The sequence below is a fragment of the Motacilla alba genome, chromosome 13 (assembly GCF_015832195.1).
Source record: "Motacilla alba alba isolate MOTALB_02 chromosome 13, Motacilla_alba_V1.0_pri, whole genome shotgun sequence".
NCBI classification, from domain to species: domain Eukaryota; kingdom Metazoa; phylum Chordata; class Aves; order Passeriformes; family Motacillidae; genus Motacilla; species Motacilla alba.
In genome coordinates, this window is record NC_052028.1 from 5,269,001 (window position 1) to 5,294,652 (window position 25,652).

General features: G+C 37.2%; 1 protein-coding gene across 2 annotated transcripts in view; it reads right to left on the bottom strand.

The window, feature by feature from the left end:
- Positions 1-25,652, bottom strand: part of TENM2 (teneurin transmembrane protein 2) — a 1,086,458-nt gene that overhangs the window by 884,818 nt on the left and 175,988 nt on the right. The window contains exon 1 of one of the 2 annotated variants that reach the window (XM_038149758.1): positions 1,016-1,160. The exons of the other annotated variant lie outside the window; for it this stretch is intronic. The gene's annotated coding sequence lies outside the window, so the exon portion shown is untranslated. Of the gene's footprint in view, positions 1-1,015; positions 1,161-25,652 lie in introns of those variants that run through there. 2 annotated transcript variants of the gene reach the window in all.

A 25,652-nucleotide genomic window follows, 5' to 3' on the forward strand; every position in this document is an offset into this window, starting at 1 on the left:
CTTCACACACACACTTTAAATTAGCTCAAGTTTCTTCCACTCCTACCATTAACCTCATAGCATTCAAATTCTTTGCCTTTTCTTTGTCCAAGTTGTCCAGAAAGGAGATTGTTGTAATGCAGCTTTACCTAAAAACACAGACCAAAAAAACCCCAAACACCCTGAAGGTAATAGGTAAAGTAATAAGGAGGTTAATTCAAATTTAATTAAAAAAAAAAAACACAGAGAAAATATTGGAAGATTGATTGTTAGTATTTAGGGGAAAAAACCCAAACAACTATTTTATATAAGTTTTGCCTCTTTTTATTTGCCTGAATATTTGCATAATTCCTCTATGTCCCAATTCTTCTACAGTCCCTCAACCAGCCACCACATACCTGAGTGCAATTAAACAGAGGAATCATATATTAACAGAATTATTAATGCCCAGCTGCATTTAGTACATTTCCTTACAATTACATGGTATTTCAATTAAAAAACAAGGGATGTATGCAGGTGGTTTAAAGGCTCCTTCAACAGAATTTGTTTACTGCTATACGGGAGTTAATGGAAGTAGTAGTCATTTTTAATATTGTAGTTTTAAAAAAAAAATCTTGTGGTTTAGATTATAAGAGCATTAGGAAAAGAAAAGAGATTTTTTTTTAAGCAGATATAAAAAAAATATTTTCCATATTGCTGTCCCTCTCTTTCATTATGAGGAAGACTCTTCACCATTTTCAGTCTGCCTTAAGCCAGTGTTAGAATCCACAACACAGGAGAGAAAAAGGAAAAAATGCTCTGCAATTCTCTCAGCCGCTCTGAGCTGCACACTGCAAACACCACACATCAATAAGCCTTGCTCAGGTGTGGATGAATGAAGTCTTACACTCTTAAGAGCCTGAGACAGAACACCAGAGATTCAGAGCTCTACCTCTTTCAAGCCCACTCCATCACCTTCCCCATTAGAACCAGAAGATGGAGAAAAGAGATGAGACAAACCCCCCCATAGCTTTCAGTGTGCATGAACCTCTCTTACCTGAGAGCCTTCCTTCCCTAATAAAAGACTTCTAGGGTTTAAACTTCCTACCAGATCCATACATCTGACCTCCACACCTCCCTAAAAACATCTCTCCAAGATTCCACTTATCTTTTCAAATCTGTGGGCTCTCTCCTGTCTTGATCCTTTCTCTCTCTCTCCAGCTCTGAACGGTTGTAGAAAAGCAGCTTCTCATAAATCCTCTGCTTTCTTTCCTGTCCAGTACTGCATCAGTAATCTTTAACAAAGCAGCTTATGGAATAGCATCCACAAACTGGGGAACAATTTTCAATTCCTGCACAGTGCTATGAATGATCTTAAAAATAAGAAGAGATGGTGACCTATGAAGTAGAAATCTTTTGAAAATTGTGTTTTCCTGTTTTGTTTCTCTGCAACTTTACACTTGAATAGATTAGTCATTTAGCAGCATAACTATAGTGTAAATCTGAATATTTCAAAATCTTGTTCTTGAGAACTGATTTAATATATATTCTGGAAAAGAGATATCTCTCTTGTGACTTGTCTGTGCAGAGTACTGTCCACTGAGCAATGTTTATAAAAAGGGAAATCCTTGGAAATTATTTTGCTTTGTTTCCAGCCTGTAGCATGCCTTGCTTCTCAATTCTTCAGAGGGATGAGATACAGCTGTAGTCTGGTGTTATTCTTCAAAAGCATTAAAGCATAAAATTACCATTTATTGCAAGGTGTAAGAAAAATTAGAGACAAAATGTATCTAATCTAAGTAAAAGTTCTTCTCACTTCTAATATAACTTTACTTCTTTAAAGAGACTATATTCAGGTTGCTGATGACTTAGGGAAAGAATAAAACAGAACACCTAGACTAGTTTGCATCTACTTCTAACAGTTATCAACAATCAGAAAAATGATATTATATGCCTTTCAAATGTAATGTGAAATTACTGGAATCATTCCAATGCTAAGGTGAAACCTTAAACTGTATGTTCACAATGGAGAAATTAATTCATCCACTTTACTACTGGATTAGAAGTAGTCTTTTGCTCTGTTTAAAGGAAGAATGGGAAAATAGACAAAAAGAAAAAGGATGGCTCTATAGGGAAAGTCTGGCACTCCCCATCACTTCACCTGGCACAGAAACTGTGTTTATAATGCAAAGACAAAGACAAAGTCAGAAAGGAGGAATAAACTACACTAGTCACTGGAAATATACAGTGATGAATGGAGATTGAAAGACAGCCTTATATATTTACTGTACGTTTAACAATGCGTAACAGCAAGATTATAGAGACAGAAACCTCAATTTCTCCCCAGGAAATAACCTAATTTTCATTTTAAAAACCCATTTTTCCCCCTTTCTGTGTAAAACTCAAATTCTATTGTTTGTCCACATAACTTCTGGAAGGCAAGCCTAATGTTCTGCTTGCCCTTGAACATCTCCCATACTGAGAAGCATTTAAGGAATATGCTGCAGCTCTCCTTATAATGACCTGAAGGACAATCTAAATGCCACCAGCCCAGGCACTGTCACCTGCACTCCATGGCTGTGACACTTTCCCACCAGGAAAGCAAAGGAGACAGTTTAAAGACACAAACTCTAAAAGCAAGCATCAAAAGGAGTTTAAAGGTGTTCCTGTAATCTTAATCTGGTAATATTGGAAAAATAAATTAGATATAGCCTGACATCCACTTCATCCTGTGAAAGAGGATAAGAGCAAAAATATTGAAGAACTGCTTTGTAATGCACAGCTGTAAGAAACAATCCTCAGGATATCTGACACTGGAATAGTAGGGATATATATTTCCCTTTAAATCTGTCTTTTTTTCATAGACCTCTTCTTCCCACAGCATTCAATACCAGCACATCTCCAAACAAAAATAATTCTCTGCAGAATGACATTGATAATTACTTAGTTCATCAGCAAGGACTGAACAAATCAGCCTGAGGGAAAAAAAAACCAAAAAACCAAAAAAAAAACCAACAACAACAAAAAAACCCCAAAAAAACAAAAAAACACTTGAACCATCTGGTTTCTTCCCTCTTGGTGTGAAATAAGGGTGGAATCAATAAGGGTGGTAAAAAATGTACTGCTCACATGAAACCACTGGTTTAGAAACACAGAAGTATTCCTAATAAATGAGCAGGTCATGTAAGAACCCCAAAGCCTAAAAAGCAGGTCAGCCTATGGTTTTCCATCTATATTCCCATTTCCAGTTATCCCTCATTCCTCTCCTCTTAACTTGCCCCTCTTCCCTCAACACACACCTCATTCAATATCCTGCTCCTCTCCTTGTCTGCATTTGAATTAAACTGTTCCACCAGTTTTCTATTCTGCTGCAAGTCCAGGTGGACAAAATTACAACTGAAGGAGACATTTTTTCATTAGCTCAAGTGCTCATCAAACAAAAGCCTTGAATAGCCAAGGGGAACAAACACAGTCACAACTGTGTTAAGGTTTAATTTACAAACCCAAAGCAACAAACAACACGCACACAATCCCCTGCTTAACCAGTAAATTTAGGCTCTCTCAAATCCAGGTTCCTGTCTAAATTGTGTTTTAAAGATAATTTGGAAGCTCCAAGGCCCACGATCACACTGAATACAATTGCAAGTCATATTAAGTGGTTAAGATTTTTTCTGTATAACCAGAGAAAAAGCAACATGTGATCATTGTCCCTGGTGCAATATTCCTGGATTAATAAAACAGCAGGACTCACATGGTTTGCACAAACAGTAGGACAAATTGATTCCATAAACATTTCTAATCACATAACAGAGTAGTTTCTATGTATACTCACTCCCACTTTTAACTTCTTAAGTAGCTAAAAATTTTGTGTAAAATGCAAAGTAGAGATCTTCCACTCCAAACAAATTCTTATTTATTTTTTCCAAGAGCACGGCCTCCAATGTGAAATTTGTCTACGTAAGCAGAAAGCTCCAGGAAAATCTGCAATGTTCTTATTCTAAATTCCAAAAGCATGAATTCAATCACCTAATCTGACATTTTTACCTACCGGTTAAAGAAGAAGAACATTTTAAAATCCTTATGTGTTTTTTTCTGCACTGAAAGGCTAGCAACACTTTTGGCATGCATCACTTATTAATTTCTGAAAGTCTCAAGGACTTTACTACAAGTTTGCAGTACTTAACACACTTGGGTTCTGGCAAGTGGAGAGCAGCTGGACATGAAAACCATGTTTCCCTCACAGCTACTGCAAGACAATTTTATTTCCACTGAACAGTGGGAAGAGGATGAAAACTGCACAGAATCCACACCAGGCCCAACCACATTCAGCCAGGAGCAGACACTGTGTCATACCAAATCCCCTTGGTAAAGAAACCTCCTTACAAGAAACTGGATATTAATTAGTTTAAACAATGATATATTCAGTGGTTAAGTTTTACATTTCAAAGGGTGTAGCAACTGCCTGGAGATCAGCACAATGATAGGTTTCCACAGGAAAACACCCGGTTCAGCTAACATGCAGTTTTACAAGAGTTAGTTTTTCTATGACTTTTTAAAATTCTTCATTTTCAGTTGCTTCATTTCAGTCCACATGTCCTGTATGAATACACAGGCAGAGAGTCCATAAAAAGTCTGATAGAGTTTTTCAGTTCTTTTACCTTTTATTACTTCATTCTAATATTCTTTACTAGAGTCACAACCAGATACTGCACTAAATTTTACCTTTCAGCATAACACAAAACTCACTGACATCAGTGTTCATTTTGCTACTGCATGAGTGAGAAACTTTTATCTACTTCTGTGAACAAAAATTTTGCAACCAAAGCTCTTGAGTTATGAACTGTTAAACTAAGATTTAGTTACTGAAACACTACGAATCATTCATTCCTTTTGTGATTGAATATCTAACACTGCAATACAAGTTTGCAACCAAAAGACCAAGGATCAATGTAACTAATTACAAATTTAAGCACTTGTATTATGGACCAGCAGCAGTGAAATGAACAGAACTCGAATATAAACCTCCACAGGCACAAAATTAATTTACCAGTTACCCTGTTTCTTTGAGAAGAATGACAATCCACAGGTTAACACACCTGTAAAATGCCACAAAGTCCTGAATTCAGTTACTGCTTCAACACAGATTTCTCACACCAATTGGACAAATCAGAAATCATAATTCTGATTTCAGAGGATTTGTTTCCTGCAAGACATGAAGGCATTTCACAACCATGTCTGGAGCAAAATCCAAATGTACACAAATTAGTTTTATGCACAAAATTCAGGCTTTTAATCTTTATTTGTACTGCCTATGGTGATTAAGAATGGGAATCTCTTTGGTTTCAGCCAGCAGACTGCACAGCACAGAGGACTCTGGCAACTGTCCAGCACTCCACTACAGTCAAGTAAGACTTTACATGGAGCAGTGTCCCTTCAGAATTACTTAAGAAAGATGACACTACTCATTATAGCACTTGCTAAAAAGAAAATTTAAAATAGATCTAAATTGCTAGCATACCTCTTGTTCTCTTGGAACAGCAACTATGCTTTTAATACATAACCATTTTCAATTACTGAATTTCCACTGTATTAACCCATAATTAAATACCAACACACATATGCACGTAGACGTTAAAGAATTCCTCAAATTATCATGTAGAACATTTACTGAACTAAGTTAAATACCTCAGTAGCTGTGTATTCACCAGATAAGCATTTAAAAATATAAGCCTGAGGATAAATGGGAGGAAAAAACCAAAGTAAATAAAGATATATATAATATGTATATCTGATATATCATATATTGGATCTACAATCTGTGATTTGAGCAAGACATCCAAGTGCAGTGCTACGTCTCAATTAGTTTTGTGCAATGGGTAACAGTAAAGAGCAAGATAATGGCCTGAAGCAATTTTTATACTTTACAGATAAGACTGATTCTATGTCAGGGCCTAGACTGTCAAATGTCGCCTGCTCGTGGTGTTTAACAAAGAGCTCTGTCACGTGCAAACCCCACACAATACATTAATAATGATGTATTTCATTCTGGGAATTATATCAGAAAGAAGGAAAATTTATGCACAGTAACTCTTGTCTTTTCTTTCTGATCACATTCCATTGATGCATCCCATCACCTCACCCAAGCAACTGGTGCCTTTACTACGACTCAAGTGGATTGGTTTTAACAGAACTCTTTTGAGAACTGCTCTTCTTTTCCCAGTGTGTGACAGTGCACTGACTTTCCATCTCTAATTTATCCCACCTATGGGTGTCAATGCATTCATTTTAGAACACAATAGACCAGACTATTTTAATTGGAACAACAGTCATCTCCAACTGCCTGAGCTACTCAGGGCTGACCAAGCTAAGGGTCCAAATGCCTCTTCAACAATGGCAGGCCTGGTTCTGTGAGCTGTTGAGATCCCTCTGCTAGGCAACTCCTCCTCAACAGTCAACAGCACCTCATTGTTTACCTATCAGCAAACTTGCTACTGGTGCATTCAACCCCTTCATACCAGCACTGATCAATGTCCAGAAGAGCACTGCCCTAGAACTGAGCCCTGGGGAACAATCCTGGTCTGGAGACAAAGCCATCCACTGCAGCTCATTCAGCCCTGCCCTCCAGCCAGCTCCTCACTCAGCTCATCCCACATTCAGGCAACTTGCTCAGAAGGAAGCTCTGAAGGGCAGTACCACTAGCATTACTAAAATCCTGAAAAATTACATGCACCATCTTCCCTTCACCCAGGCAGCAGGTAACCTTAGCATTGAAGAATATCAAATTAATTAAACAGGACTTTCCCTTTGTGAACCCCTGTTAACTGCCTGTTGATAGCACTACTCTTTAAATGCTTTTTCAACAGTACCCAGCATAACCTTCCCCATAATTTTTCCAGGAACTGAAGTTAGACTAATAGGTCTGTAGTCCCCTGGGGTCTTCCCTCACAGCCCTTTTGTAAATTTGGATAACACTGGCAAGCTTTATTGAAAATTGAATGATATTAGCTAGCTAGTTTTTATGAAACTCTAACAATATCTGTGTACCACACAGGATTAAAATATAAATAAACGCATTTTTGAGAATGGGATAATATATATTACATAATATATACAGTATCATGTATATAAAGTTATTTTATATTTAAAAAAAGAAATCGTTGGAGAAACTAAGAAATTAATCTGTTTGTATTTTCTTAGAAGTGATCCTTCCTCTTCCCTAACCATTTTTCAAAGTTTTCAGTGTTTGGTTCTCACTGAAAGGTTGTGTATTAGCCAGACCAATGGGCAGACAGGTAGGCAGATAAACACCTGCTTGAGGCAACAAATCAGATGAATGGCCACGTATTTGTACAAAGTATGAGACTAAAGAAAGAAAATTTAGCCTGCATCTGATAATTCTGTTATTCCATATTGCCATTTTCCATTAACATTCAGTCAGCAGATAAACTTTTTTTTTTCATGGCAAATGGTATGGGGGTAGAGGAAAGAGGGCATTTTACTCAGAAAACAACACAGCTTTTCAACACAGCTTTTTGCCATTCTTTTGCTTTACCTAAACTATTAAAACTCACTCATTATTGAGAGACCTATAAAATTGCAAAATACATTTAAACATTTCAGAAGACCCAGCCCTTCCCCAAACTTTCCATTTTCTCTCCTGTATCAGCAGTTTCACTGCCATGTCTGAGTGCTTGCTGACATGCCACCAGGCATCTCTTCCTGTTGACGATTCTGACCTTTATTAATTCAAATCTGTGCAATCTTCACCACTGATCTGTCAAAACTGACACCTTGTCACACTAAGATTTTGCAGGGAGCATTCTGAAATACTTCACAGGGCATTACATTGAATCTACCTGATACCCAGAAAGGAAATTTACATCTTTTAGCTATTTCTTTTACATTTTTCTGGTAGGATGGCCATATATGTTGCAATTAATTTGCAAAACAGCTCAATACTCCAAAAGACTACAACCAATCCTAAAAAGTGACCAACTGAATTACATTAATTTGTTTTTATAATATAGTTTTCAATAGCAGGTTTTTATTCTGCTCAAAAGTTATCCCCTAATGATAAACAAATCTTTGCATCTTGAAGTTGAACCAGGTACAGTTTGAGGCCCTTATTCACAGGTTCAGTGCATAAACGTACTTCACAGGAAATAAAACAGCAGGCAAACAGTATAGCCCTTTTAGCATGATCATTTGGAAAAGAACCAAGAGATAGAGAAACCACTGCCTAAAATATTCCTCCTGCTGAACTATTTTACAAGCAACAGCAACAATGGTCAGTTGTAGCTGCATTAGGCAACTTAAAAACTGACATTCCATCATTCCATCAGGTCTTTACACCAGTTCCCATGACACTGCAAACTGCTACCATAAATATGCTTGCCTAGTTATAACATGGGGGTGGTATTTTTTTATAACCACCTAAAGCCAGCTTAACACAAAAGGGTAAGATTTCTGAGCATGAACTACGCAAGAAATGTTTTAAGCAATATTATTTACAGTATTTAAGTCTCTTAAAAGTTATTACTCTTACATTTTAAGTCTTGTGTGGTGTGGAATAACCTCTGAAGGATGAATGTGTATGGATACCTCGCTATAACTAACGCAGACTGACTTTTTATCTGCTGTAACTACACTGAAACCAAGTGAAGGAGGAACTAAGCTTACTTGAGCTGAGGCTGTTTCAGAACCTGCAGTGCTTTATTGACAAGACAATTCCCTACCTGGAACATCACAGCTGTATGCAGTAATTCTTTTCAGTATGGGTGTATTCCCATTAATAAGAACATTTTGGGGAGTCACATAGTGGCTGCAGAAATGTGCAGGTTGGACTTTCTTCAATGACCTAGAACTTCTCGTCAGCATCCTACAGTCTTTAACATCCTCTTGAGGAAAACATACCTTTTATTTTATGATGCATTCAGAAAAAACCCTTCTGTGCCAACACACAAGGATTTCTGAAGTGGCAAGTGCAGCTGGGAAACTGATGCTGTTGGGTGTTTACATTTTTTCAGAGGACATCCACCCAAAGTTTCATTCCTGACAGAAATTGTGTGGCTGGTGTGTTCTTATGGGCCTTCTCTAAAATCACCTTTTTGTGTAAGACAAGGTTTTTGTTTCCTGTCTCTAAAGAGATTAGGGCAAAGGAAAGCACAGACAAGTCAGAATTACAGACCAATTACAGACCACTCAACTGTGCTTCAGCCCTGGGCAAACTGATAGAACAAATACACTAAAGTGACTATTTATAAGCACTTGCAGATTAACCATGAGATGAATAGCCACCAACACAATTTTCTTGAGAGCAAATCAGTTTGACAGCTCAGTCTAACTTCCTCCAACACAATCCTGGTAGCTAAAAAGAAAGCAGGAAATGTCATATCTTGATTTTAGTAAACCTCTCAACAATATCTAGCTAGATTGTCTTACACCAGCTGAACAGACAGGTTATATGAAAACCCTGTAAGAGTGGTGAAAAGCCCATTGGATAACCATTAGGCACATTTTACATGTCCTAGTAATTATGGCCTGTCTTCTGTTGCAGCAAAAATATTCCAGTTAAATGCTATTAGGAGGTTTCAAATCCAAGAGACAACAAAACAAAACTAAATTGCATAACGAGGTCAGTATGAAATGCCGCTAAATGCAGATGTGAAGACAGAATACTTGTTTTTCAGGATTTCTGACTTGATTTCTAAAATAGAAAATTAAAAAGGAGTGGCGATTTCACTTCCTAAAAGATACATTTAGATTATTTACTCCTAGTCCAACTTCTTCACTATCTTCTTGAGCCTTTTTTATATCTGTAAGAAAACACTGGTAGAAGTTTGGAAAAAAATAAAGTGAGATGCAAACTAAATCCTGCAAATTGCAGGCCCCTTTTAAAGTTATTGAAAATTTGATGATAAAATGAAAATCCACATAAAGCACCAATTTTCTAAAATCACAATTCCCAATGAGACTGAAGAGTGTTTGCCACTTGCAAGGTATGTTAATCAACTAAGGTAACCTCCAAATGAAACACCATAGTTTATCCAAAATGCCAAAAAATTCAGTAAACAGGAAACGTGATAACGTGCTGGGAACATTTACCATGAATAGATATAATTCTTAATTCTGTTACCCAAGTAAAAGTCAGTCTTAGGAGTGCCAGTTAATTATCAAATTTTCTCGAACTGTGGTTCTAGCACTTGATACTAGCAGGACCAGATTGATAGCATGACACTACACAGCCTGAGGAGGCTGTAAATCAGCTGATTTATCCCCAACAGCAGCACATGGACAATACAGGAAGCAGAAAATTCTTTCACAAATCTTAAAAATATTGAAAAATACACTACAAACAACCAAAAAAACTAGATAACAATCAATTACACTTTGCTGTCAGAGCCATTACGTGAATAAGATTTGCTAAATCTGTTGGGAGAAAAAAAGTAACAAACAACAAACTTGTAGTATCAGCATTACAGTAGTTCAGAACATGATCTAGATTTCAACTACAATCATTATAATATGTGATTATTAATCATCTTGAGTAAGGGGAGACACATTTAAGCTGTGTCAATCAACATATCTGCATTGACACCTCCATGAAAACACAGTGAGTGCCTCATACACAATTTACTTTGTGGATAATTCATCAATAGCTCAGTTCCTGACTTAAAATAAGCCTCTTGGGCCAAAGAGGGCAGTTTGTGATGTGCTGCCCACAGAATCAGATCTGATTTCTCACAGTGAGAAAATGGCAAATCATGAGCATTGCCTCTTTTGAGCTTGGCACAAAACACACGCAGATCCATCAAGTTCAGTTCACAGCCTGGGAAGTTTGAAGTTAAACACAGTTAAACACCTTCCCTAGTCTCTAGGATGAAGCCTTTTCCTTGATAATGTTTTGTTTTTAGACAAAGAATTTGCCTAGAGAACTGATCAAAGAAATGATCTGTTGGACAAGAAGATGAAACTGCATATCTTCTTTTCTGATATATTATTAAAAAGTATCACTGTACCACACACTTCATGTTTCTACTAAAGAATCAAACTACTCAACCAGAGATTGTTGTTGGGCTTTTTCCTCCCTTTTTAGAGCTGAAACAGGTGTTAGAGGGTCTTTCCTACCTGCCTTTTTGTTAAATGTGGCTAGCTTTGAAGCAACTATCTCTGAAATGAGGCAGATGGTGTATCCTTTGAAGTACCAGCTTATTCAAAGCAGAAGCAAAAAAGGAGAAACAGCTCTATTGCTGTTACTTTATTATGCAATGCTCTTTTAATCTCATAGGGATGACCACTGAGAATCAGAAGATGAAGTTATAATTCCTCTTGCCACTGCTTTGCAAAAAGAGAAATAGAGCTACAAGGAATGTGTTCAGGCTTCTCAATGTAGTGTATAGATAAAAGCCCCATTGTAATGATCCACTGTCTCACAGTGACAGACTATGAATGCCATGATGATTTTTAAATCATCAGGAACTACACAAGTTCCTGCATTCCAGTCTAAAGGAAGATGGAACAGTAGAATCTGTTCAAAGGATCACTCTAAAGAGACCAGAATCTGTATTCTATCATCAAGATTGGGCCAGCAATATCACATATTGACAGGTCAGTATAACCAGATCCAAAGAAAACAACAAGCGACAGAACAAGAGGAAATGGCCTCTAGTTGCACCAGGGGAGGTTTAGGTTGAATATTAGGGAAAACTTCACTAAAAGGGTGATCAGGCACTGGAACAGGCTGCACAGCAAAGTGGTGGAGTCAGCACCCCTGAAGGTGTTTAAAAGATGTGCAGATGTGGCACTTGGGGATGTGGTTTAGTGGTGACTTGGCAATGCTGAGTTAGCAGCTGGGCTAAATGATCTCAAACTTTTCTTCCATCTAAACAATTCCAGGTTACTATGACTGAAAGACGCCAGTCCAAGCAAAAAATGTGCACAGTGAATATCAGACTGCTTTTCAGAAAGACAAAAAAGTGAGATTCTCCTAAGAACCAGTTTCCTCAGATGCTGCAATAAAAAGGAAAGACACCTGAGGAAAAATCTCTTTTGGTGACAGCAGGTTCCCATGAACTGAAAGTGGTGCCTGCTGGCAAAAAAATGTTAGCTTGGGATCCCAGCAGGGAACATTGAAAAACTTGCAGTGGCTAAAAGCTTTGGGTTTTGTAAACAAAAAGATATTTTGCCAGCCAAATGGGGTTTTGTAAGTGCTCGCAGCTCTCATATAAAAAATAGTCTAGAAAGAGTAAACAGAGGATATATGCAGGTACCAAATTCTTTTTTTTGTCACTTAAATAATTAAACTGAATCTTAATGACTAATGAAGTTATTTAAAAACATCAGAGTAACATTCCAGCCAGCATAAGCAAATGGTTTTGCCTCAAGTGACATGTTCAATGCAGTAGATTTTATTATCTCCTCATAAAATTTATTCTGTCATTTCTGCAAGAGAGTTATTTTTAGCTGACACATTAAATAGTAAAAAAAAAAAAAAATAGACATGCAAAGCTTCAAACAAAAAGAATAATGACTCATCAGTCTGCAACTGCTCTTGTAGCAAGAGGAGTCAATGGAATAGGAATTGGCCAATGGTGCCTTTCCTTCGCAATAAAAATACTCCAGAGTTCTCAAGTTATATGCAAAACTGGCAGAAGTAGTACAGTGTGTGTCACCTGCATGTCAGACAGGAATTGCCTGGTAAGTAGGAAAATCATTTCCTACAAAATGTCACAGGCATCATTTGCATATCACCCAAAAATATTCAAACTACTGATGGTTCGAAAGAACACTGTTTTTTACTTACCAAAATAAGCACATGAAAAGCTAATTTTAGCTATGCACCTGGATTAGGAAATTGGCCACTCTGTCTTCAAATAAGGGACAGACAGCACACAGACAACAGGAGAGGGAGAAACATCAGCCTAATTCTGTCCCCATAACTCATTTATTTCCTACAGTATTTCACAGATTATCATCACCCTACTGTTATTTTATTATGTTACCTTCCTGAAAAAACTTAGAATGACTGATCTTCTGTCCAAGCTTTCATGAGGAAGCAACATTACAACAAAAGGAAGAATTAATTACAGAAAATGACACTGAACTTCATCTTTCTATCAGGCCATTTATCTTTGTATTTGCCATGAGCTCTAAGACTCTACAAAACTTACAGGGTAGATTTGTTTGGTTTTTGAAGGTATATGGAATTCACTCTTGCCATTTGTGTTTTTGGTAAATGTCAACTTCTCCTTTACACAAAATGGTTAATTCATTAGACACAGTCAAGGAGCCCTATTTCCTTTTCTGAAAGAAAAAATAAAAATCCCATGACCGAAACCAAATCATCCACCAAACAAAAAAAAAATTCTGGATCAAGATACTTAAATCTGGAAGAGTTACCCGACAGTTGAGCTCAGATTTATTTTCAAAAGCTAGCTAATTCACAGAGATGAAGTGACTAAAAGAATGTTATATGCTATGAAATCCCCTGACTGCAATGTAAGCACAAAGAGTTACAGTATTTTATCATAGCAATAAAGTCTGGTTTAAAGGTCGCCTTTCCCATCTGTAAGGAAAGAGGTGCTCTAGTTTAAAAAGACCCAAATTACTCTTTTTGCAATGGACATAATTTCCTCTAAGTATTCCAAGTCTTTATTCTTGAGAATGAGGATTTAGACATGTTTGGGGAGGGGAGCAAAGCATGTTTTCTTTTGGAGGGGTTTTTGTGTGGGGTTTTTTCCCTGTTTGTTTAATTGTGGGGGTGCTGGACGTGAGGTTTTTATTTCTGTGAGGTTTTGGCTTTTTGATTGAATTGGCTTTTTCTTGGTTGGAGTTTTTGACCAAAGGGCTCTCCTCACACCTCTGTAAATCAATGGACTCAATGTACAGCCATTCCTAAAAATGATTTGCCCCAGCCCACATTCAAGTGGCTCTCAGTCCTCTGCCAGACTTCCACCACTACACCCATTTCTTTCCTGTACAGGGAAGCCCAAACTGGACGCCTGGGGACCCCAGATGTGCTCACAGGTGTCTTTCCCAGCCCTGCTGCTCACACAGCTGGCCTTTGCCACAAAGGCAGACTGTTGTGTCTCAATTCACTGTCCACCAGGACACCCCCTCATGTCCTTTTCTGCAAAGCTGCTTTGGAGCCTGCTGGCCCCAGCTCCTCTGTGGTGCTACTCCACCCCAGATGTGTTGTCTGTTTCTGAATTTCACAAGGCTCCTTTCACACCATCTCTCCAGCTTGTTAAGAGTAGCAGCTTTGCTTTATAGTGAAACTATTTTCCTGGAATTAGTCTCACTCAGCCTAGCAGAGTACCCTGTCCATTCCCATCAGTCAAACTGTTGGTAAAGACTTTTATCAGCACTGGCCCTACTACTGAAAGATGCTGCTGCTACCAACCAGCCGCCAACTCTGTATCCACAAGTCTTGCCAGTTTTCCACACACCTAGCAGTCCTTAATCCAAACCATACCTATCCATGGTGGCTATGAGCATGCACCTTACCAAAGGTCTTGGCGCAGCAGGAAAACTTCATGAGAGCAACTAGCCTCAGAAAGCTACCAGGCTGACCAGGACAGTCAGGCCTTGCAAGACTGGTGGCTGCTCAGGCGGCTAACACCTCTTCAGATCCTCCTCCTTGGCCTTCTGAAAAGGGGAATGTTTTCTTTTTTACCCTCCCAGTTACTAGGAACCCATACCAATCACCTTTCCTGTTGTCAAGAATTAGAAAATCAGGTATGCAAAATAACCTAAAAATCCCATCTTAAGGAAACTAATCTATTTGTATAACTCTACAACCTACAATCTCAGAATCCAGTTAGTGGATTCTCAGACTCAAAAAAGCATATATTCTTAGTTTTCCCAGTTTTCGTCACTCAATCTACTTGCCAATTGTCAGCATGATGCTTTTTCCTATGCTCCCTCTCCTTTTTCTTCATTTACTGAAAACTTGGTAAGCAGACAGAAATGCCAATTCGAGTAATTTCCATGTCTGAAGCAAATCTTCATGTATGCAATGAGGTTTCTCCAGGGTTTTGTTTTCAACAACTGTTTTAAAGAGCTACAATCTTCACTCTAAAATACTTCAAATCATGGTTGGTGCTTATATAAACACCTGACATTGAAGATATGCTTTTGGAGTACATAACCAGAGAGACAAAAACATTCTGCTGAAAAAGTGCAGAAAGCATTCCTCAGTTGTTCCTTATTTAGTAACTTCCACTATTCTTTGAACTGCTGGGATTCACTTTAGTCAGACCAACAGAAAAATGATACATTTAAAACTAATGAGCTAAAGCACCTGTTTGATACCTGCCAGTGAATAGTATTTGTTTGTATTTGCTCCTCAGACACCCTCCCCCCAAACAGTACTTCTATCACTTGGAGTCCTTTGCACCAAGTGACTGAAGAGATGAATCAACACCCAGTGTCACACCTTTCTTACAAATAGGAAGAGAAGCAGTCTGTCAGACACTCCTCTATGGCTTTATGAATCAAACCATGTGTGGCTTTATGAATCAAAGCTGACACCTGAAATTGCACCCAGAATTACAGAGAAAGACAAGGCAGTTGTCAGGCAAATGATTTAATACATTTACTGTAGCTCTCCGCATTCGACAGGCAGGCAAGCAGTTCCAGTGTGCAGATGTACACAATGAACAGCAACTTAACCACCTGCTTGAGGATGTTTAATCCAGAGCACAGATTACTCCATTTTAATAAAAAAAAAAAGTTCTAAATCCACATAGTCTCAAATAGGTGAAGCAAATATAGCCAGGTTATACCATCCTACACCTTACTGACTGTTCTAAGCAAGCAAAGCATTTAGCTTCAGTTAGCAACTGTGTGCAACACTGCACAAACTCAGCTACAGTTATGCCCAGCTCATTCCACACACAGAACTGCACCTCAAGAATGCTCTTCAGTCTCTCTGTGCTAACTTGATTAAGCCAACAGAAGAGCAACACACTGTATTCCTGAGATGTGCACACTGTGAATTGCTACAGTGAGCTCCATGCTGCTTTTTGGAGCAGGGAAGAAGATAAAATGTCTCTGAAGACAAATCACATTTAAAAGCTCCCATACAATACTTATTGCCCTTCAGCACTTTACAGATACTTCAGCAAAATATCAGCAGGCCAATTATATAGCACAGTGTATCAATTGTATTAATACAGCAAGATCACAGATGACTCCAGTAAATTACTGAAAGGATGGCACTGCCTTCCTTCTCCCATATACTATTATCCACAATGATGTGATCAACTGAGACTGAAAAGAAAAAAAAATCCCTTCACCTCTTTTTCAGTGAAAACAGGCTTTGTCAAAGATGACGAACAACACGTACCTCATTTCTTATTAGCAACACGTTTGTAATGTGAATTTAGGAAGTTGTGATATCTGTGACCTCCCACAGGTCATTTGTAACTATGTCTCCTATGAGTTATGAGCTCTTGCCATCCATGGACTAACTTCAATCTGGTGACAGTAATGAGACAAATATGTATTAGCTTCATGCCTCTGAAATTGTAATGCCCTGAGTGAATCCTTGACATTTACTATTTGCAATTTCCCCTCATGTAAAATGCAGTGTAAAAAACAACTGAAATGCATGAATGTGTTGGCAAGTAATTTCAACTTCATAGCAACTCATTAAAGTTAAAACATAGTCTTTTCCAAATCACTCAAGGAATAAAATTACCACATATAAAAGGGAATGCCATATCCAGTAATATCATGTTTTATGACCTCGACACCAATCTTTTGTCACTTATTCCTAGATTTGCTCCAAACACTTGAACAACTTTTTCACTTTGTGTTTATTTTGATCATCTTCCTGATGATCTTCACTTCTTTCGTTGGACTTCTCTGGGCCCACTCAACTTTCAGGATGACTCATTTCACTACATTTAGTGAATTTTTGCACATGCAGATGGCTGCAGATGCTCTGTATTTTAACTTATTGATAAAAGCCAAGATAAATCCTCTATTAACTGAACCTTCCCAACCCCAAAGACACTGCATTTTTGTTATATGGAAACAATTCATCACAACACCCACTATACTATCTCAGAATTCCCTGACTGGGAGCAAAACATCTATTTACAGTGACTCTAAAAAAATCTTCACAGTCTACTGGGTAAACAACCCTTATTTTAAAAATCCTTTTATTATAATATATAGTTTAAAAAACAGAACTGGTATTTTGTCTGATGGACTGTAATGGATCCTGAAGAAATAACAGGTATCTTGTAAAGTATCTTTATATATAATTATGTGATGACTTGATGCTAAAATCAAACTGGATACACATAATATATCATCAATCTACAATTACATAGGAAATCTCCCTGTCTTATTCTAGGCCACCTATCAGTAATTATGGAGTAGTTCTCAGCTCACACTAAATAATATAAAATTGTTAATGTCTGCAAACATTTCCCAGTGTATTCCATTTGGTCCAGACTTTCTAGTCATAATTCAGGCATAATTTTGTACTTCCCAGCAGGGAGTACAAGATCATGACTTCCTTATGAAATGTACTTCATGAAGTACAAGACTCTTTTCCCCAATCGTAATTCTGTGTGAAAAGCTACGTAGCTGGGAAGTTTATTGTGTAAAACCACTGTAGGGTGCTTTCATACTTACTTGATAATTCTGAAGATATGAAGGGCCTGCACTTTTTAGATCAGTGCAGCATGAATAAGGCCAGTGAACGTTACAGAAACCAAGCCCATTCCTATCCATTCCTCCTGCACACCAGTTCTTTCCAGGCAATAAATACAAGCCCAGAAGGAAAGTAGTAGTCTGAAGATTATGGGCTTTTGAAATTGGAAATATTAGTCATGGATTTCTGTAAATACTCTGTTCTCCAAGTAAACATTCCAAAAGATTGTGAGATGACACAGTGCAGGCAAGTGGTGCTTAGGACTAAAGTTACCAGGTCTGACTTAACAGAGTCATCGCATATCAAAGTACACACACACACCACAGAGAACAATTGATAATAAATCAGATGTCAAATCAGATGCCAAAAGAAATTAAAGGCTGAAATATGAAGAAGAGTTTGACATGAATGCTCTGCAATTAGCAGCTAAATGATGTTTGGCATACTCGTGCAGGTAGAATACTACAAGGCACTATTACCTGACATATATGACAATTAAGGAACTATTTGAGCTCTATTTAGGATCTTCCCTAACATTTCAATCAGAGTTTGAAGATTTTCTTACAGAATGCTGATAATAGAGCAAGGGTAGTGTTTTATAAAGAAACCTGTAGATCTCAGTGCAGCAAACTAATAGAAGAGATCACTAACCATCCTAACCAACAAATACAAGCTGGAGATTCACTGGACTATTCTGAACTTTTCCCCACAGTAGAAGAATCATGCAGCTACAGCACTCAAATTGAAATTTTTTGAAATTAGCTAAAATGCAAAATCAACAACTTTCAAAATACTTCTCTGGAATTTAACATAAAAGACTCACAACTGAGACTGGTTGAGAAGTCCATGTGTCTTGTCCACCTCCCCACAAAATGTACCTTTTCAGGATGCTTAACTTATCTTAAAAGTGGTAACTGGAAATTCTACTCAATCAAACAAGAGAAAACATTTTTCCTCCTAGTTAATTTGAATGACCAGATAGTGTCTACTAAAATAAATATAAACGTAGTTCATTGTATTAAAGTTTGGAATGTTTTGACTCATATAGACAATTTAGTAATATTTTGCAAACATTTTGATCCAGAAGTACTTAATTGCTGGAGCTTTCAGAGACAATTACTTCAAGAGACTCTCCAGTTACCTTCATTGGGTTATTTTTAAAGCTGCTCTTACATTTGAAATGCAGTTTCTTCCTAGCACATAAATCAGTTTAACTATGCTGCAATTGCTTCCTTTTTCACACTACTTTTTTATTTTGTCTGGTGGAAGAGGTAGATCTGATACAAAATGTCTCAATAAATAGAAGAAGAAACTCCTGTTAGCTTTGATATTGATGGAGACAATCCCTGTTGTCACTGGTTCAACTATTGCAGGCCATGGTCTCCTGGGCTCCCATGTGGAAATGCCAAGAACAATAATGGAACAATTATATAGAGAGGCAAGTCTATCAAATATGAGAAGCACCATTAGGATTTGCAATTGTATAACACTTTGTGGTGACATTCAAAACCCCAACCAGGGCACTGACTGGCTTTAAGTGTTTCAGCTATACAGAATATCAAAACAAGGTACAAGGGGAGCTCAGAAAAGGATATCCTTATTCAGCTTGGTAGCTACAGTGATAAAAAACAACATAACTCAACCATGTTTTTTCCTTAATGTTTGTATATAAATAAATCTATTTGATATAATCATATATTTTGGGACAGGGAGCTAAAATGTGACTTGAATATTTAAGGCCAAACTGACATGCCATTTTTAGAAGGCAATCTGACTCCAGGTACATAAACCATATAAATTTCAGTATTTATGATCTTCCAGCAGATACCTGCAACTTTTGCTCCCTCTTATATTACTTCATCTCTAATCCTTGTATTCTTTACAGTCACTGAGAAGAAACTTCCAGTAGAAAACAAGGCTATATCTTTCAAGTTTGCCTCAAATGTTTCTGCTTATTCTGCATATGCAATAATCACAACTTCTTGCTAGATACATTACAGTGCTATTTTAATGGGAAGAAGATTAAAAAGATTAACATTGTTGTAGTGTACAAATAGACATACAGGTTTTACTTAAGTTTATTCTTTTTGGACAAAAATCCCATTTCAAGCAGGGATTAAGAAAATAATAGAAGACCTGGGAAATAATCAAAAGGAAAAAAATAGCTTTTATAATGACTAGAGTGCTCATATATACACACAAATATTTTAAGTTATTATTTTCTGTAATTCTTATCAGAAAAAAAATCCAATTAAGTATTAAAAGTGAAAAGTAGATATTTTCAGACTCAGAAGAAAAACATCTATGGAGTGATACAAGATCAAAAGCTTCTGAGTCACAGTGCCCTGTATCTAGGTAACCACAGATCCTGGCAACTGGCTTTTGTTTATTAATTTGTCTGATTAACAAATAGATATTTGAGTGCCCTAATCCCTGAGACATCTCCCCACCTACCACTCCTAATTGACTGATTTGCTGCAGCCCACACTGGATGTGAATCTGAGGATAAACAGTAGTAACAAACTCATTTAAAGAACTCAAATCTTCAATATGTTGCATAACCTGGATTATGGGCTGGAAACTCATTCAGTTGTTATCATTAAGCAATCATTTGAAGACTTCAGTAAAACTAATGTTTTTTCTGACTTTATTCAAGTTGTATTTGGCTATTAGTCTAAAACCAGCATTTACTTTGTCTGAAGGATACTCATATCAGATGTGAAAATTCCTAGTTTCACAGCATTCTAAAATATTTATCTACTCATGCCTAGCAAACTTTATCATTTTCAATTCCCATCAGACTTTAAATTTGGAACCCTGTCAGTATTTAACACAGCTTCTCAGGTACTTTAAGCACATGAACCTGCAAAAAAATGGTCTTCATATTGTCTCAGGTGGAGTTTTTCAAATGTCTGGCAGTAGCCTGTTACTAATATTCTAACATCAGCACTAAATGTGCATGTAGAGTAAGACTGTACTTTTCTCTTTTTCTCCTTTTTAATAACATTTTTTTCAAATAATTTACTGATTTCTACCTAGAGTATATTACTGAGGTCTCAGAGCATGTGTTCCTCTCTTATTTTAAGTGATTTTAGTCCTATCCTAAATTAGCCCTTAATGTGCTTTAATTCACTTTGGAGGAAAAAAAAAAAACCAAAAAACAACAAATCAACAATATCTGCCATGCAACAGTCTTTTGTAGTAGTTTTCATTTATCTGTTTTGCCTGTGAGTAAAACACTTGATAAATTTACATGGGTTCTTTTTTTCTTGTAATATTCCATCAAGCAACTCTGGTGAGAGACTGGTCTTTTTCTCCAAAGACTTAGGAACAAGAAAAGGTTTACTGCAGCATGTAGCCTCCAGTGTAAAGGGCTGTTTATCCTTGCTACATGAAGGAAAACTGCATGAGAGAAATTTCAAATGTATAATACACAGTATGAAAATTAGCTTTCTAGATCTTGTTAGTTTTCAGACCTCATGAATTATTACCTATTGCCTGTAATAGTAATCTTGAGCCAATTTTACAGGGAAAGCTGGAGTTAGTTAATTTTAGGGAAGCAGTGCCTGGCCAGGTTCATGAAGTTAGGACAGAGCACTGCTCTGATTTCTTGGCCAGATTCATCACTTAGCCTAGCTACATAATGAGGCCACCAGCAATACGTTTTTTTTTTATTCTTGTATTTAAATCAAACTTACAAATTCAATTCCAAGTTTAACAAGTCCATAATTTCCTACAAAGGGTTTGAGTCTAGTTCTGCCTCTCAGAAGACCACCTCTTCCTGCCTTCATTACCATTATACACCCACTTAATGAGATCACTTATCCATGCTTCCTTGCTTTAGCTTCCATATCAACCATACTCCATTTCCCTTACCTATTAAAAATGCAATTAGCATCTTAAATAACTCATATATATGTATCTGTTGCTGTGCTTTCTCCTCTGCACTTCCGTGCAATTGCAGGTTTTCCCTGGTGAGCCCCAGCCCCACCCAGCACTGTTTCTGCTTTATTCAGCATGAAGCACTGTATGATCAAACTTGTTCCAACCATTTCCTCATGGGAATACAACTTTATATAATACCACCCTGATGTTATTTTGGCAATCTCAGGAACTTTGCATTCAGCATGCTGATCAACTCTTTGAACTAGGAACTCACTGTCTTCAAGGTGGTAGTACCTCTCTGGACATCAAATCCCAAAGTTACTTGGAGAGTACTAATCACATTTCCAATTTTTAATCTGTGTTAAAGATGCCTCTCTGACCTGTTTCTGCTCCTTCCAGTACCTCAGTATTGGATTTCTTATGTGGATTAACATAGATTTCTCTCCTAAGAAGGTAGATGTAATCCTGTAAGGGCTGGTTTATGTGCACTGCCCTGGAATTTCTCATCTTCAGTATTTTTGTCCTGAAGTAAGAGACACTGAAATCATCTGTTGTGTCCATTAGGGAAAAGAAAAAAAAATTTAGATTCTCCTCCAGGTTCTATTCTGTGATCAACATCCCCAGTGCAAGTTTTTAAAGCCTCTTAAACTAAGCAACATCTGTATGCTTCAGACAGACATCAACAAGATAAAATTGCAAACAAATTCTAGGTTCAGCAATGATTGGGCACTGCAGTATCAATTGTTCAAAGGCAAAATAGATTTGTACAACACTTTTCTGTGGGACATTTAGTTAGGATCTCTGAAAAACTTCTCTTTGACCCTTTCAGAGCACTGGCAAGATTTTACCTTGTGTATTCCAGATAGGTCTGGGGGATAGAGCAATGGAAAACGTCCCTTTACTATGCCTACTGCCATAGCAAGAAAAGCTCCAGGTAAGGTGAAATTGAGAAAATCAATCACTCAGCTTCCAGAAAACACTATGAAATATCAGAGATGCTCAGGTAAAACACACATGAACAAAACAAAAACAAACAAACAAAAAAAAAGATGAAAAGAAAAACCTAAACAAAACCACCTTCATGCACAAAACAACAAAACACATTCAAATGCAGTACTTTTGCAGCAATTTATCCATGAACAAAAACCAAGTGTGGATTTTCAGGACAGTTCAGAACACTGAGTGCATACTGACTTGTAACCGAAGGCTATCCCTCAGAGTAAGCACTAAAGCAAATTTCAGAACCAAACCAAGATTACCTTCAGACTTCAACATTATCAAGTCATCTTATAAAAGCATTCAGAACCAGCAAACTGAGCCACTTTGGTAAGTAAAAAAAAGCCCCAATGTCACGATACACAGAGTATCCCACAATGCAATATCAGAAAGCTTCAACCCATACAGAGTAACATCATGACACCTCAGAAGACTTCAAGCATCTGCCCTTCTTGTTCTTCAGCCCAGCCTTTTATCCCTCATGTTGATGCAGTGCCCCCGTGTGCCCTCTGCTCCCTTTGGTGGTTTCAGTGCCCCTGGGCACTCCATGGCTCATTGCTGTCAGTGCTGTCACCTGCTTCTCACAGCTGTGCCCACTGGGGATGGGCCTGGGCCAGCCCCACTCCCAGTCACCACAAACCGTGTGCCTACACCCCAAGCCTCATTTCAACCCATTTCAACTTCAGGAAGATTGCAGTTGGGCTGCCTTGAGTAATCTTTGAAACAACACCATGAAATATTCCAAATCATCATGTGGCCTTGTGAATTGCACTGAGAGCCAATAGGGCTGAGGAACAAATCTGGATGGTAATCACAGACTGCAGAAGTAAAGCTGTGCATTAATTTCATTCATATTATTAGCTTTTTACATTTGATACTATTTCATGTGGGGTTTTGGTTTTTCCCCCTTGTGCTTTCATTCACCAATTCTGATGGGACTTTCTGCCACTTCTGATATCACCATCAGATTCCACAGAGGTTTCAACAGACAAGATGGATTCAATAGATCCTACAGAAATCACAGAGTAGGCCCAAAGTGGAAAAATCTGAAATAAATCCATGTAAATCTGCAGCAACACCATTAAAAACTAAAAAGGGCAAAGTAAGAAACTGATGGGAAGCATTTACTGCCACTCAGATATTGAAAAGCATTAGTTATCATTTCATGTTTTAATAAGCTAAAGAAAATTCCTCCTTTCTGTGAGCTGCACCTGATATAACATTATCATTGTACCTCAGGCTATACTAGGCTTGATTTTATTATGCAGTGATTTAGGGATCTGCTCTATTTCTGTAATACAGGTTGCCCAGCTGATTCATAGAGCTTACAGCTCCAACAGCCCTTGGAAAACCAGAAATCAGGAGTGCACTACAGGATGTGCACTTTAAAGATACACACAAATTTGAAAAGGGTTGTCCATGACTCACCAGATGTGACAGAACTTTCTGCATAACCTTTAAGTCAGTAAAAGTGCCCTCTACTCACATCCCCATCTTGTCCTATCAGAGCCCACTTCCCATTTCTTCTGTTAAAAATTCTTTGGGTATTTAACAATAAAATCTTACCTATTGCCTAGCCTAAAATGTTACTTATCATTTCCCTTTGGCATAACTGTGTTGCATTTTTCTTTACAGTAGATATGGATTCAACTTCTCATCATCTTTCTTGTTTCTGACCTTAACAGCACAGTACCAAGAAGTTAAGAGAAAAATTATGCCTCACTATACTCTGATTGCTACTTGACATGAAGGACAGGGAGAGCAAAGGAGGGTTGATTTGTCATTTTTAAAAATTATGTAATGATTGCTAATGTGACAACATCCCTCTATGCTATGTTCTCTTTGTGAGTTAAACAAACAACAATAATAATCTACATAATCCTGTAAATTCACATAAATTAGATAGTAATTAGGTAATAAGATAGTTCAGCTCTTCCAAAAATTTCTCTGCAGATAAAAAGACTGAAGTGAATGAAACTCCATGGACGATAGTGAAGATTTTCTCCATATTGTATGCCAAACTATTGTCCCTGATGTGTGGTGCAAATTTAGTTCATTTCTTGTGCTTTGGTCCCTTGTGATTTAATATGTCAAAGGTCTCACACCCAATTATGAACATTTTCATTCCTTGAAAATGTTTCTTAGTTTTGCTATTCAAATTTAGTTTTGCTATTCAAACTCGCACAGCAGTATGTAAACATCTTGGAAATACTTTCACTGAGAACAAAAAACAAAAAAAAACAAAAACAAAAAAAAAAAAAAAAACAAAAAAAAAAACAAAAAAAAAAAAAACAAAAAAAAAGAAAGAAAAAAGCAGCTCAACAAAAAATCAAACTCAAAATCAGAACTTAAAATAGCACATTTCTTTTTGGATTTTAAGAGAAGTTAAACATGAATTCAATTTAAAGACAATAAATCTCATCATAGTGTATTTAAAGCTATTAAACATAGATTTCCATTTATAAATTCTTGGATATTAGCAAACTACTTAGTGGCTGGACACATCAGTATTTTATGCCTTTTGGATTCACTGAAATAACCAATATTAGCAAGATATGAATTCAATTTATTTTAGCATTGGCAAACAGAAAAGCTAATTAGTGGCAACAATTTACTTCAGAACAGGATTTTTATGATTTTCTGGGTTATGACCTATAATTAAATGTACTTTATGTGTTTCTTCCACCAAGATAATTGATATAATGCATAAGGCTAGATGGTTTAGGGCCATTTCTTTCTTAAAATGCAATTAAAAATAAACCACACTGTAAAAGATAGAATGTGTTGGACATTTTGAGGCTCAAAATCTTTATATCAGTGTTATGAGGTTAATAAAAACCAAAGAGAGATAAGAAGGAGGCAATTTCTTTAAAGTAGCACTGAGAAAATCCCACATTTCCATAGAATTCCATGTGCTTGTGATGGAACCCAAATAAACATGGAGAATAATCAACTTGCACAACAGCACCTGTAAAACCCACTCATCAACTTCATGTTTTCAGAAAGATCTGAGCACATCACCTGAAAAGATTGCACCATTCCAAGGTATTTTCATTAAGAAATGTTATGTTTCCACTAAAAATGTCTTGGGAACAGACAGAAACCCTACAGAATATTAAATCACCAAAGAACACCATTGAAAATG